Genomic DNA, 15744 nt, shown 5'->3' on the forward strand with positions numbered 1-15744 from the left:
TCGCCCCAGGAAGGAAGGGGGGCGGTAAATCAAGTGCTAATCACCTCAGTGGGGCGCTACCACCAGGGAGCTACCCAATTTCAATGACTTGCATTTAGCAATCATCCTTCAATCCTTCACACTGGCTCATTCCAGCTCTTAAAGGGGAGGTTCTGTCAAGCAGCAGCTGCTCATTATCCCCATTCTTCCAACTGAACTCGACCTGACACCAACTGGCTATGGCTGCTCCTAATTCAGATCAAAGGGAGAAAACTCACTGGTTTAATGACGCCACATTGGAAGCATTGGTTGGGGCAGTCGAACAAAGGAGGAAATCGCTCTTCCCGGCAAGTAGAAAGAGGCCATTGCCCCACATCTTCTTGGCCATGTGGAGGGAAGTTGCAGAAGAGGTCTCGGCAAGTAGTGTCATTGAAAGCAGCTTTGCAGAGTGTTGTAAGAAGTTCAACGAATCAGTTGGGTGGTCAAGGTGAGTACATGCTTCAACAAGTCCTATATACCAGCATCTAAACCTCTGTCTGTGTACACTGCACAAACCACCACTCCCCCATCACTCACTCACCAAAGATCTGCAACTACTCAAACTCACATCCTCATCTCACACCTTGCCTACATTCACAGCTATTCAATGACAGCAGGCATATCTCCCAGACACATAGCTGGATTCTGACTCACACACATTCCTTTCTTTTGTAGGCCAAGATGGGCCACAATTGGAGGGAGCAGCAGAGGACAGGCGGGGGTGAACCTCAGCTCTAGCAGCTGTCAGACCTTGAGGAGCGAGTGCTGCAACTCATTTGTCAGCAGCTCATTGGTGAGCTCTGTAGCCATCGGCAACGTCTACCCTGCTGGGGGGGGGGGGGGGGGAACAAGGGTATCTTTATCCCACTTCCCCCTCACACCAGAAGCCTTTAAAGGGGCAAAATTCAGTAGCGCCTCGTTTGGGACATTAAGTTTTAACTTTTTGAACAGTTAGCGCCCGGCGTGATGGGCTGCAAAATGGAGGAAAATCGGGCATTTTTGCCTCAGAAATGAAGGGAGGTGGTATCTGAGGCGCTAATAGTGGGGCACTGCTGCAGTGCTATTACCAGAACTGTACCCAATTTCAGGTGACTTTCATTCATCAATCATCAACCTCCTGCTCATTCCAGTTCTTAAATGGGATGTTGTTTCAGACAGCACCTGGTCATTTTCATCATTCCTGGAAGTCACTGAGAGCTGGAAAGATGTTCTGAGATCGCTGCTCCAAATCCTCTTAGCTGGGCCACGTGGTTCAATGACCTGGCATTTGAGGCATTGGTTGGGGCAGTGGAGAGAAGGAGGGTGCACTGTTCCCTCCATCTGGGAGAAGGCCAATGCCGCAGGTTTTTAGGGTCATGTGAACAGAGGTGACCGTGGAGGTGTTGGCCAGCACCATGGTCGACAGAAGCCCAACACAGCGCTGGAAGAAATTCAACGACCTCAATCAGGTGGTCAAGGTGAGTACATGTTTGCACAACTCTTACATACCAGCCTCTGAGCCTCTGTCTGTGCACACTGCAAACCAGCACTTAACCCAACAGGCAACCACCAATCATCTGTACCTACTCAAAGTCACATCCTACATTCACAGCTATTCAACCACGGCAGGCAGATCTTCCACATACATAGCTGGACTTTTACACAGGTTGCTTTCTTTTGAAGGCCAAGATGGCAAATAACAGACTGGAGGGGGGAAGCTGAACAGCGCCAGCTTTCCGACCTGGAGGAGCAAGTGCTGCGGCTCATTGGCCCGCAGGTGGTGGGCACCATGGCTGGTGGAGACATCGAGCCTACTGGGGCTAACAATGGTATCTTTATCCCCTCTCCTCATCCCACTTCCCCGTTAAACCTGAAGGCTTTATCACTTTCCAGGTTCTGATACTGTCTGCATTCCCTGCTCCATTCCTGCCCCCCTCACCTCATCTTAACGCAAGTCTCGTGCCATTTATGCTTTCAGATAATCAGCCAGCAGATGACCAGCCTGAGCCCCCCATGATAGTGACGAAGGAGAAGAGGAAGAGGAGCAAAGCACCGTGTCACTGCATCTCTCACCCGCAGGCACCACCTCAGAGACTGGCACTACGCCTTCGTTAGAGGTTAGCTCAGTAGAGGAGTCAGCACCGGGTGACTCCTCTACGGAGCTTAGCGGGCTGCAGCAAGGCCAAGGGGAAAGGCTAGCTCGGGAGCCAGTTCCCTGGAGGGAGAGCTCACGTGTGAGTTCTGCTGAACAGGACTCAGATGAGGACCTCGATGGGGAGGCGTTCACAACAAGGGTGATGGTCATGCACTCCGACCTGATCAGTGCAATGGCAAGGGTGCCCGAGAGCCTCTCCACTGTGGTAAGGAGCATGTAGGAGTCCGCTCCTGCACCAATCTGTCACCTCGGCAGGCGGGAGGTCAGTTGCGCCACTTGGCTGCCCGCTGACGTCAGCGGGCGGTTCCTGGCAGTTCTCCCCTCCGGCTCGCTCCAGCCCAAATGGAAACTGGCACTGGCCGCAACTCGAGGAGGAATGTTGGCGGCAGTGGGCGGTAAGGCCATCAATTTCGGCCCTTATGTCTGGTGGCAATGGCTACTTCCTCATGCTGGCCAAGTTGTGCAGCATGCAACAGACGACGACGAAAAGGGACACCTGCTCAGCCGAGTACTGGAGGACTCCTCCCGAGCGGTCACGGCAACGGAACCGTTGCTTGAGCACTCCGATGGTCTGCTCAATGCTGTTCCTGGTGGCAACATGGCTCTCATTATGTGAGTGCTGAGCAGGAGTGTTGGGGTTGCAGAGGGAGGTCATGAGCCAGGTGGAGAGCGGATAGTCCTTGTCTCTAAGCAGCCAGTCGTGAGCTTGATGTGGTGGCTGGCAGAGTGCTGGCATTGGATGGCGCAGGATGAAGGCATCATAGATGCTTCCAGGAAAGCGGGCATTGAGGGTGAGGATTCAGTGTGTGTGGTCACACTCCAACTGCACATTCAGTGAGTGGTAGCCTTTGCGGTTACGGAATACCTCAGGGTTGTGATGCGGTGCCCTGCACCATGGGGAATCCCGCTATCCTGGCAAAGCCACCTGCATGGTCATCCTGCTTCTCTTTGGTGATGGGAAAGGAAATATAATTCCTTTTCCTACTGCAGAAAGCATCTGTGACCTTGCAGATGCAGCAATGCATGGCAAACTGGGAGATGTTGGAGATGTCTCCTGTTGCACACTGGGAGGATCCGCTGGCATAGAAATTGAGCACGTTGGTGACCTTGACTGCCACTGAGAGAGCTGCCCACCCTGGTCTGAGGCTCGAGGTCTGGTTGCAGGAGGATCCTCCCAGTGTGCAACAGGAGACATCTCCAACATCTCCCAGTTTGCCATGCATTGCTGCATCCGCAAGGTCACAGATGCTTTCTACAGTAGGAAAAGGAATTATATTTCCTTTCCCATCACCAAAGAGAAGCAGGATGACCATGCAGGTGGCTTTGCCAGGGCTCTGTGACCACATGCTTGCTGAAGCGCAGCCTTCGAACATACTGTTCCTCAGTGAAATTAATGTAGGAGAACTGCTGCTGGAATACCCTGAGAGGGTAAGGTCTCCTGTTGAGAGCCCTATGGGGACTCCTACCACTGGCCACATTTTGCAGTCTTTCTCTCTGCGTAAGTTGCCTCCGACAGTGATGCTGGAGCACGAGGTCCAGTGCCAGCACAGCCCCCATGAAACGATATAAATGTTGGAGTTTCAAATCTGCCCTCAATGAAAGTCAGGAATCTTTAAGAGCCAGAACACTCCTTGAACTTCAAATCAGTCAAATCGGCCGAAACGCCTGTCTGCCTTTTTGAAACTTAGGCCACGATTTCGCCAACCATGACGGGCCCGGGGCGGCCGACGTCTGTGGAGGTTTGCACCCGGCTCCGGCTCCAGCCCGCACTGTAAAAAGAATCTTCCTTCGATTGGGCTTGTTCAGCCCATTCTGCAAGATTCTCAGCCAATTAAAAGGAAGCAGATTTGATAATGTCATTTGATGACGTGTCATCAAACGGTTTCCTTAAAGGGACCATGGTCACATTGATTTTGACAGTTGTGCTGTCAGTGTCCTGCAGCATTGAGGTGCTGAAAACACCGACAAACACTGCACAGAGGTGCATGGCTACACCCAGGCTCTCCCATGACTCCCTCCTGATGCTTATGGGAGGAGTCACAGCACACAGGAAGTGTCTTTTCCCTTGCAACGGATGGAAGAGACTTCCCCAGGAGATCAACGCAACCTGGTTGCACATTGCACAGGAGGGCACTGTAGAGTTCTCCACTCTAGAACATATTCATACGAGGCATATACTGCAGACAAGGTCACTCACCTTTATTCCCCGGACCAAGGAGTGCTGAGCCTCGTGGAACCTCCCTTTAAGTACCTGGCTGACCAGGTAAGGAGTGTCTCCCACAAGTTCACCCCCTGTGGTCAAGGTGTGTATTTCACAGTTGTATACAGTGTACATATTGGTTACATATTGGTTACAGTTATGTGAAGGTTACAAACATGACATCACCTCCCCCCTCATGTCTTTGGGTCAAAGATTGAGTCTTTCAGGCGGTCGACGCTCTCTCGTGGAGCGCCGCAGTTGTGGCTCTGGTGGTTGAGCCGTGCCATGCGTCTCTGTCGCCTGAGTTGGTTCCGGCCTGTCCGGGCTGGCCGCAGGGACTGTGCATGCTGTCGACTGTCCTTGTTGCTCGTTCGCTGGCGGTGGTGTGGTTGACATCCCATGGTCTATTTCAAGTTCCTCAGTGTCCATGCTGAACCTTTTCTTTACCTGGTCCAGATGTTTGCGGCATATCTGCCCATTGTTTAGTCTGACCACTATGACCCTATTCCCCTCTTTACCAATTACGGTGCTCTCAAGCCACTTGGGTCCTAGTGCATGGTTAAGCACAAATACCGGGTCATCCATTTCTATACACCGCCCCCTTGAATTTCAATCATGGCACTCGGTTTGGGACTGCCGCTTGTCCTCAACAATGTCTGCCAGGCTTGGGTGAATGAGGGACAGCCGCGTTTTGAGCGTGCGTTTCATGAGGAGTTCCGAACTCCCGTGAACGAGTGCGGGCGGGACCTATAGGCCAGCAGGAGGCGCGATAGGCGGTACTGAAGAGAGGGTCCCTGGATACGGAGCATGCCTTGTTTTATGACTTGGACCGCACGTTCTGCCTGGCCATTGGAAGCCGGCTTGAATGGCGCCGTCCGGACGTGTTTAATGCCATTACCCGACATAAACTCCTGGAATTCATGGCTGGTGAAACACGGGCCATTGTCGCTGACCAGGATGTCCGGCAAGCCGAGGGTCGCGAAAACCGTGCGCAGACTCTTCACGGTGATGGATGTCGTGCACGAATTTAATATGATGCACTCGATCCATTTCGAGTATGCATTGACTACAATCAAGAACATTTTTCCCATGAACGGCCCCGCATAGTCCATGTGAATGTGTGACCATGGCCTGGTGGGCCAGGGCCACGGGCTGAGCGGGGCCTCCCTGGGGGCATTGCCCAGCTGGGCACACGTCGTGCACCTGCGAACCCAGTGTTCCAGGTCTGAGTCAATCTCCGGCCCCCATACATGTGACCAGGCAATGGCCTTCATTAGCACAATGCCAGGGTGCTCGCTGTGGCGTTCCCTGATGAATGCTTCCCTTCCTTTCTGGGGCATGACTACCCGGCTTCCCCATAATAGGCAGTCGGCTTGGATGGAGAGCTCATCCATCCGTCTTTGAAACGGTCTGACCTCCTCGGGGCACGCCCCGTGCGTGGGCGCCCAATCCCCAGTCAGGACATATTTCTTTATCATGGATAGGAGGGGGTCCCTGTTGGTCCAGAGTTTGATCTGTCGGGCTGTGATGGGGGAGCCTGCGGTGTCAAAAGCCTCAGTGGCCATGACCATCTCAGCGCTCTGCTCCGCTGCCCCCTCGGTGGTGGCCAGTAGAAGACTGCTGAGCACGTCAGCGCAATTTTCGGTGCCTGGCCGGTGCCGTATGGTGTAGTCATACGCAGCCAGCGTGAGAGCCCATTGCTGTACACGAGCTGACGCATTGGTATTGACAGCCTTGCTGTCTGACAACAGGGATGTTAACGGCTTGTGATCCGTTTCTAACTCGAACGGTCTACCGAAAAGGTACTGGTGCATCTTTTTCACACCGTAAACGCAAGCGAGTGCTTTCTTTTTGACCATGCCGTATCCACGCTCTGCCTGGGAGAGTGACCTGGAGGCATAAGCCACCGGTTGTAGTCGGCCGTCATCATTTCCCTGCTGCAACACACACCCAACCCTGTATGATGATACATCGCATGTTAAAGCTAGTTTTTTACAGGGGTCATACAAAGTCAACAGTTTGTCAGAACAAAGCAGGTTCCGCGCCCTGTTGAAAGCCCATTCCTGACAGTCCCCCCAGAACCATCACAACCCTTACGCAGGAGCCCATGTAATGGCTCCAACAATGTGCTTAAGTTAGGCAGGAAGTTCCCAAAATAGTTCAAAAGTCCCAGGAACGATCGCAACTCCGATGTGTTGCCAGGCCGGGGCACTCGACGGATGGCCTCCATTTTGGATTCGGTGGGCCGGATCCTGTCTGCAGTAACCCTCCTGCCCAAAAACTCGACGTCTGGGGCCAAAAACACACACTTGGCCTTTTTCAGCCGCAGGCCTACCCGGTCCAGTCGGCGTAGCACCTCCTCCAGGTTGGGGAGGTGTTCCTCGGTGTCTCGACCAGTTATTAGGATGTCGTCTTGGAATTCGATTGTGCCGGAAATGGATTTGAGCAAGCTTTCCATGTTCCTCTGGAAGTTTGCGGCCGCTGAACGAATGTCAAACGGACACCTGTTGTAGATGAATAATCCCTTGTGCGTCGTGATGGTGGTCAGAAGCTTGGATTCTTCAGCCAGTTCCTGAGTCATGTAGGCCGAGGTGAGGTCCAACTTAGCTTGCCACCTGCCAACGTGGCAAAAAGGTCCTCCGCTCTTGGGAGCGGGTATTGGTCCTGCAGCGACACTCGGTTGATGGTGACTTTGTAGTCACCGCAGATCCTGACCGAGCAGTCTGCTTTAAGGACAGGAACAATGGGACTTGTCCAGTCACTGAATTCAATGGGCGAAATTATGCCCTCTGAGTAGCCTGTCCAATTCACTCTCAATTTTCTCACGCATCATGTACGGCGCCGCTCTGGCTTTGTGGTGCACTGGTCTGGCATCCGGGGTGATGTGTATCACTACTTTGGTGACCTTGAACGTTCTGACACCGGGTTGAAACAGTGCCCCGAATATTTGTCGGACCTGCGAGCATGAACTTCGCTCCACAGACGAAATGATGTGCACATCTCCCCATTTCCAGTTCATCTCGGCTAGCCAGCTCCTTCCCAAAAGCACGGGGCCATTTCCCGGAACAGTCCAGAGTGGCAGGCGGTTCTGTGATCCATTGTGTGTTACCACCAGGTTTGCACTGCCTAGCACTGGGATGATTTCTTTGGCGTACGTGCGTAGCTGCGTGTCAATGCGTTCCAGTTTGGGCCTGCTAGCTCTGTGTGGCCATAGTCTCTCAAATTGTTGGACGCTCATGAGGGACTGGCTGGCACCCGTATCCAGCTCCATGCGCACCGGGATGCCATTCAATAAAACTTTCATCATCATGGGTCGCGTTTTGGTGTATGAGCTGCAGACATCAGCCACATGAACCCTCTGAACCTCAGCATCCATGGATTTGCCCCAGGCATCATCCTGCATTGCAGACCCCTCGTCTGATTCCTCTGTTTCATAGATTAGCCTCGCTGCAGCCTTTTGGCACATTCGAGCCAAATGTCCTCTGGCATTACAATTCCTGCAGGTGAACTGCTGGAACTTGCAGCTTTTAGCAGTATGTCTACCCCCGCATCTCCAGCATTGGCTGAGACTGTTGTTCACAAAGGGGCTGTTACCAGGCATTCCTCTCTGATTGTCCCCTTGTTGGTTCTAAGCACTCTGGTGGTGGGTGTCAATTGTCCCATCACAGGACGCATTGTTCCTCTTGATGGCGTGACCTGCCGATCCTCCTGCCATTGTCTCTGTTGCTGTCCCACCCGAGAGTTTGTTGCTGCCTGGGCGGTGTCGAATTGCCCTTGCCTACCTGCCTGGGCGGTGTCAAATTGCCCTTGCCTGCCTGCGGGGTTCTGTATCACTTTTACAATATTAACTCCCTGGTTCATCGCAACGTTAAAACCAGGGCTGCTTGCGTAAATTATCTTGGTCGCCTCTTCCCCCCCCCAAGAAGGTCTGAGCTATCAAAGCTGCCCTTTCCAAAGTCAAGTCCTTGTCCTCAATAAGCTTCCTGAAAATACTGGCATGACTAATGCCCTCAATGAAAAAATCCCTTAACATCTCCCCCCTGCAGGCATCTGTGAACTTACAGAAGCTGGCCAAGCGCCTCAGGTCTGCAACGAAGTCCGAGATGTTTTGCCCTTCCCGACGCCGGTATGTGTAGAACCGGTGCCGGGCCATGTGTACGCTGCTCGCCAGTTTCAGATGTTCGCTGATCAGCTGGTTGAGCTCTTCGAAGGACTTGTCGGCCGGCTTGAGAGGTGCAAGCAGGTCTTTCATCAGCGCGTACGTTTTTGTACCGCAGCTTGTCAGTAGATGCGCCCTCCGCTTGTCAGCCACTTCCACTCCCAGCCAGTCCTTTGTGACAAAGGTCTGCTGGAGTTGCTCCACAAAATCGTCCCAGTCACCCACACAGTATCGTTCCTCTGTGCTACCGGTGGCCATCTTTGTGTTTCAGTGATTCCCGTTTCTCGTCGCCAGATGTGGAGTTCTCAACTCTAGAACATATTCACACGAGGCATATACTGCAGACAAGGTCACTCATGACCTGCACCTTTATTCCCCAGACCAAGGAGTGCTGAGTCTGCATGGAGCCTCCCTTTAAGTACCTGGCTGACCAGGTAAGGATTGTCTCCCACAAGTTTACCCCCTGTGATCAAGGTGTGTATTTCACAGTTGTATACAGTGTTCATATTGGTTACAGTTATGTGAAGGTTACAAACATGACCGGCACAAGCAGGGATGTCGTCTGGAGGACCAGGCTGCAGTGGTGCAAACCGTTTAATGATCTCAGCAGATCACAAAACATTACTGCAAAGCCACACTCAACTTCAGCCTATTGTGGCACTCATCACATCCCCATCACACTGCCTTCCCTACCCTACTCCTGCACATCCTTACTCTCACCAACTTACTTTGCACCTCCATCCATCCCTCACTCTCTATCTACATTATCACATCCCCATCTCACTAGCCACCCCTCACAGTCTCACTCATCCTTGTCCAATGATATCAACTAACAACACACAAGGGTAGGCACTTGGGTCTTTTAGCCAATGTTCATGTAAAGTTTCTGTGAATGTCAAACATTGAATTCTTTATTTTGAACACTTTGCATTCTTGGACAGGTTTATGTGCACCTTTGGAAGTGGCTTAGTGAGTTGTAGCGAATGGTGAGACATATGGGTACCCCCCACAATGGCGATGAGTGTGAAAGGAATGCCTTGGGCATTGCAGGGATTATTATGGTGCTGCTGTGGGGTGGTGCCCACCTGGCACATCATGCGGCAGTCAGGGTGCACAGCGTCAAGTGAACTAAATCTGGCCATGGTGAGGCCATCCCTGGCTCCCGGGCAGCAATGGTGGCCTGGTGCTGATGCCCTGTGTCCTGTGCAGTATCAGGTGATTGCAGAGAAGGTTGGTGTTGTTCTTGGTGATGCTGGTGTGTTTAGTGATGTTGGTATTGGGACTGATCGTGATGGGATTCTGAGGACAAAGGTGAGATTTTTTTCAAGGGCACCGATGCTAATGGAATAGATGGCAGCTGAAGTTGCGATGACAGAAGCGATCTGTCACTGGTGAGAGAGGTTGCTCCAAGGAGGTGACACTGGATAGAAAGTTCCAACCTGCAAATACTTCCAAACTGTATGCAGCTCAAAACTGACTTCAGCTTCTGAGATTGGAAAGTGAACATCTGTGAAATGGTAGCATTTATACCACTTGTGCAGCTTTCAACTAGTCAAAGCAATGGAGAGTCGTTGAGAACCCAATACACTTTGCAGGCATGTTGCCTGAGGGACGTGAACCTTGTCAACAACTTGGAAAAATGGTAAGTACCTTGTAAAATTATTTTAAAATACCTTTATAGTACCTCTTAATGATGTTAATTGGCTGGCCCGCCACCTGGTGTCAGGTCTGTGAACCGCAGCCAGACACGGCACTTTGGAAACTGACAAGGAAGCGGGTTCAGAGCAGGGTCCCGCCCCGCTGTCAATCACAGCCATTTTGCCAGCGGGCCCACCTTCAAACCCGCACTCGCAGGGCTGGTAAGATTCCAGCTGACTAAAACTATACCAGACGCTGGCGCCTTTAAATAGCGCTCCTCCAGCCAACATCCGTCGGAAACCCGACTGCTGAAGGTGTCGTTGTCAGCGGCAGGTGCTAAACCAGGGGGTGAGGGCCAACTTTAGTTCCAGGGCACTAGCGGAGCGCTGTGCATGGTGACGACGCCAACATTACCAGGCGCAGCAGAGCGGGGTGCTACGTGTTACCACCACTGCAAAACCCAGCCAGATTTAGCGCGAGGCGCAGTTCTCGCCACGCCGGGTCGCAAACTGGGGGTACTGATGGGAGGCTCAACGTAGCCCAATTTCTCATCTTAAGGCCCAGAAATTCAACATTGCCCGTTTGGGGGCAGCAACATCCGGGAGGCGGTTAAATTTGTGCCGGGCGCAGAAGTCCTGCCCCGCTCGCTGAATGTTGGTTACCGGCCCTGGAAGGAAGCAGAACGCTAAATGAGGCGCTCCATTTCCTTCCCGGAGCGGTAACGAGGCGGACACCTCAGCAGCGCTGCTCATTGGGCCGTTCAGCGCTGCCACGTACAACGGGTCCTTCCTTCAATTGCAGGGAAGGGCCGAAGCTGCACACTCTGCCAAAGAAGAAGCCACCTACCAGGACATCCGGGCAGCGGGAGAGCCACGCGATCAGCCCGGCACTCGAGCAGAGCGATCGCAGCACCGACTCCGCAAACAAACCGCAACCGGGACAGCAACAAAAGAGGCAGAATTTTTTTCACAGCCCTTTTAATATCCACCCGGCGGCAGCCAGCCACCCAGTACGTGTTCCCTGAAGCAGTTGCTGTTATCACCCAACGATGCTTCAAGGAACAAAGCCAATTTAGGGGCTAGGGCACAAACGCGGTGCAGGCGATAATGTCTCAATCTCTGGGCGCAGGAGATTGGGGTGCCACGATCAACTGCGCCCAGAGAATGTGACGTCATCGCTGAGCACCCAGTTAGTGCTGGGGGCGATAACGGGAGGCGCAAATGCAAACAATTTCTCCCCTTGATATCCACAAACTCACAGAGACGGTTAAATATTCACACACTCCCAGAGACATAAATATTCACACACACCCAGAGTCTGTAAAATATTCACATACTCCCAGAGACTGTAAAATATTCACACACTCCCAGAGTCTGTAAAATATTCAAACACTCCCAGAGACTGTAAAATATTCACATACTCCCAGAGACTAAAATATTCACACACTCCCAGAGTCTGTAAAATATTCACACACTCCCTGAGTCTGTAAAATATTCACACACTCCCTGAGTCTGTAAAATATTCACACACACCCAGAGTCTGTAAAATATTCAAACACTCCCTGAGTCTGTAAAATATTCACACACTCCCTGAGTCTGTAAAATATTCACACACTCCCTGAGTCTGTAAAATATTCACACACTCCCAGAGTCTGTAAAATATTCACACACTCCCTGAGTCTGTAAAATATTCACACACTCCCTGAGTCTGTAAAATATTCACACACTCCCAGAGACTGTAAAATATTCACACACTCCCTGAGTCTGTAAAATATTCACACACTCCCAGAGACTGTAAAATATTCAAACACTCCCAGAGACTGGAAAATATTCACACACTCCCAGAGTCTGTAAAATATTCACACACTCCCAGAGTCTGTAAAATATTCACACACTCCCAGAGACAAAAATATTCACACACTCCCAGAGTCTGTAAAATATTCACACACTCCCTGAGTCTGTAAAATATTCACACACTCCCAGAGACTGTAAAATATTCAAACACTCCCAGAGACTGTAAAATATTCAAACACTCCCAGACACTAAAATATTCACACACGCCCAGATTCTGTAAAATATTCACACACTCCCAGAGACTAAAATATTCACACACTCCCAGATCCTGTGAAATGTTCACACACTCCCAGAGTCTGTAAATTATTCACACACTCCCAGAGTCCCTGTAAAATACTCACACACCCCCAGAGTCAGTAATATCTTCACACACTCCTAGAGTCTGTAAAATATTCACACACTCCCAGAGAATGTAAAATATTCACACACTTCCAGAGACAAAAATATTCACACCCTCCCAGAGACCCTGTAAAATATTCACACACTCCCAGAGTCCCTTCAAAATATTCACACACTCCCAGAGTCTGTAATATCTTCACAGACTCCCAGAGTATGTAAATTATTCATACATTCCAAGAGTCTGTAAAATATCTTCACACACTCCCAGAGACTCTGTAAAATATACACACACTCCCAGATTCCCCGTAAAATACTCACACACTCTCAGAGTCTGCAAAATATTCACAAACTCCCAGAGTCTATAAAATATTCACACACTCCCAGAGAGTGCAAAATATTCACCCACTCCCAGAGTCTGTAAACTATTCACACACTCCCAGAGTCTGTAAAATATTCACACACTCCCAGAGTCCCTGTAAATTATTCACACATTCCCAGAGTCTGTAAAATATTCACACACTCCCAGAGACTCTGTAAAATATTCACACACTCCCAGAGTCTGTAAAATATTCACACACTCCCAGAGTCTGTAAAATATTCACACACTCCCAGAGTCCCCGTAAAATACTCACACACTCCCAGAGTCTGCAAAATATTCACACACTCCCAGAGTCTGTAAAATATTCACACACTCCCAGAGTCCCTGTAAAATACTCACACACTCCCAGAGTCTGTAAAATATTCACACACTCCCAGAGTCCCTGTAAAATATTCACACACACTCAGAGACTGTAAAATATTCACACACTCCCAGAGACTGTAAAATATTCACAAACTCACAGAGTCTGTAAAATATTCACACATTCCCAGAGTCTATAAAATATTCACACACTCCCAGGGGTAAAATATTCACGCGCTCCCAGAGTCTGTAAAATATTCACACACTCCCAGAGACTAAAATATTCACACACTCCCAGATTCTGTAAAATATTCACACACTCACTGGGACTAAAATATTCACACACTCCCATGTGTCTATAAAATATTCACACACTCCCAGAGTCCCTGTAAAATATTTACACACTCCCAGAGTCAGTAATATCTTCACACACTCCCAGAGTCTGTAAAATATTCACACACTCCCAGAGACTGTAAAATATTCACACACTTCCAGAGACAAAAATATTCACACACTCCCAGAGTCCCTGTAAAATATTCACACACTCCCAGAGTCCCTGTAAAATATTCACACACTCCCAGAGTCTGCAAAAGCTTCACACAATCCCAGAGTTTGTAAAATATTCACACACTTCCAGAGACAAAAATATTCACACACTCCCAGAGGCCCTGTAATATATTCACACACTCCCAGAGTCCCTGTAAAATGTTCACACACTCCCAGAGTCTGTAAAATATTCACACACTCCCAGAGTCCTTGTAAAATATTCACACACACCCAGAGACTGTAAAATATTCACACACTCCCAGAGACTGTAAAATATTCACACACTCCCAGAGTCTGTAAAATATTCACACACTCCCAGAGTTTGTAAAATATTCACACACTCCCAGAGTCTGTAAAATATTCACACACTCCCAGAGACTAAAATATTCACATACTCCCATGTGTCTAAAATATTCACACACTCCCAGAGTCCCTGTAAAATATTCAAACACTCCCAGAGTCCCTGTAAATTATTCACACACTCCCAGATTCCCTGTAAAATATGAACACACTCCCAGAGTCCCTGTAAAATATTCACACACTCCCAGAGTCTGTAAATTATTCACACACTCTCAGAGTCCCTGTAAAATATTCACACACTCCCAGAATCCCTGTAAAATATTCACACACTCCCAGAGTCTGTAAATTATTCACACACTCCCAGAGTCAGTAATATCTTCACACACTCCCAGAGTCTGTAAAATATTCACACACTCTCAGAGAGTGTAAAATATTTACACACTTCCAGAGACAAAAATATTCACACACTCCCAGAGTCCCTGTAAAATACTCATACACTCCCAGAGTCTGTAAATTATTCACACATTCCCAGAGACCGTAAAATATTCACAAACTCACAGAGACTGTAAAATATTCACACACTCCCAGAGTCAGTAATATCTTCACACACTCCCAGAGTCTGTAAAATATTCACACACTCCAAGAGACTGTAAAATATTCACACATTTCCAGAGACAAAAATATTCACACACTCCCAGAGACTCTGTCAAATATTCATACACTCCCAGAGTCTGTAAAATATTCACATACTCCCAGAGACTGTAAAATATTCACACACACCCAGAGTCTGTAAAATATTCACACACTCCCAGAGTCCCTGTAAAATAGTCACACACTCACAGAGACGGTCAAATATTCACACACGCCCAGAGACTGTAAAATATTCACACACATCCAGAGACAAAAATATTCACACACTTCCAGAGACAAAAATATTCACACACTCCCAAAGTCCATGTAAAATATTCACACACTCCCAGAGTCCCTGTAAAATATTCACACACTCCCAGAGTCTGTAATAGATTCACACACTCCCCGAGTCTGTAAATTATTGACACACTCCCAGAGTCAGTAATATCTTCACACACCCCCAGATTCTGTAAAATATTCACACACTCTCAGAGACTGTAAAATATTCACACACTTCCAGAGACAAAAATATTCACACACTCCCAGAGTCCCTGTAAAATACTCACACACTCCCAGAGTCTGTAAATTATTCACACATTCCCAGAGTGTGTAAAATATTCACATATTCCCAGAGTCTGTAAAATATTCACACACTCACAGAGACGGTCAAATATTCACACACTCCCAGAGACTGCAAAATATTCACACACTCCCAGAGTCTCTAAAATATTCACATACTTCCAGAGTCTGGAAAATATTCACACACTCCCAGAATCTGTAAAATATTCACACACTCCCAGAATCGATAAAATATTCACACACTCCCAGAGACTGCAAAATATTCAACCACTCCCAGAGTCTGTAAAATATTCACACACTCCCAGAGTCACTGTAAAATATTCACACACACCCAGAGACTGCAAAATATTCACACACTCCCAGAGTATGTAAAATATTCACACACTCCCAGAGACTGTAAAATATTCACAAACTCCCAGAGTCTGTAAAATATTCACACACTCCCAGAGTCCTTGTAAAATATTCACACACACCCATAGACTGTAAAATATTCACACACTCCCAGAGACTGTAAAATATTCACACACTCCCAGAGTCTGAAAATATTCAAACACTCCCAGAGTCTGTAAAATATTCACACACTCCCAGAGTCTGTAAAATATTCACACACACCCAGAGCCTGTAAAATATTCACACACTGCCAGAGTCCCTGTGAAATATTCACACACT

This window comes from Pristiophorus japonicus, chromosome 14 (genome assembly GCF_044704955.1).
Source record: "Pristiophorus japonicus isolate sPriJap1 chromosome 14, sPriJap1.hap1, whole genome shotgun sequence".
Lineage (NCBI taxonomy): Eukaryota > Metazoa > Chordata > Chondrichthyes > Pristiophoridae > Pristiophorus > Pristiophorus japonicus.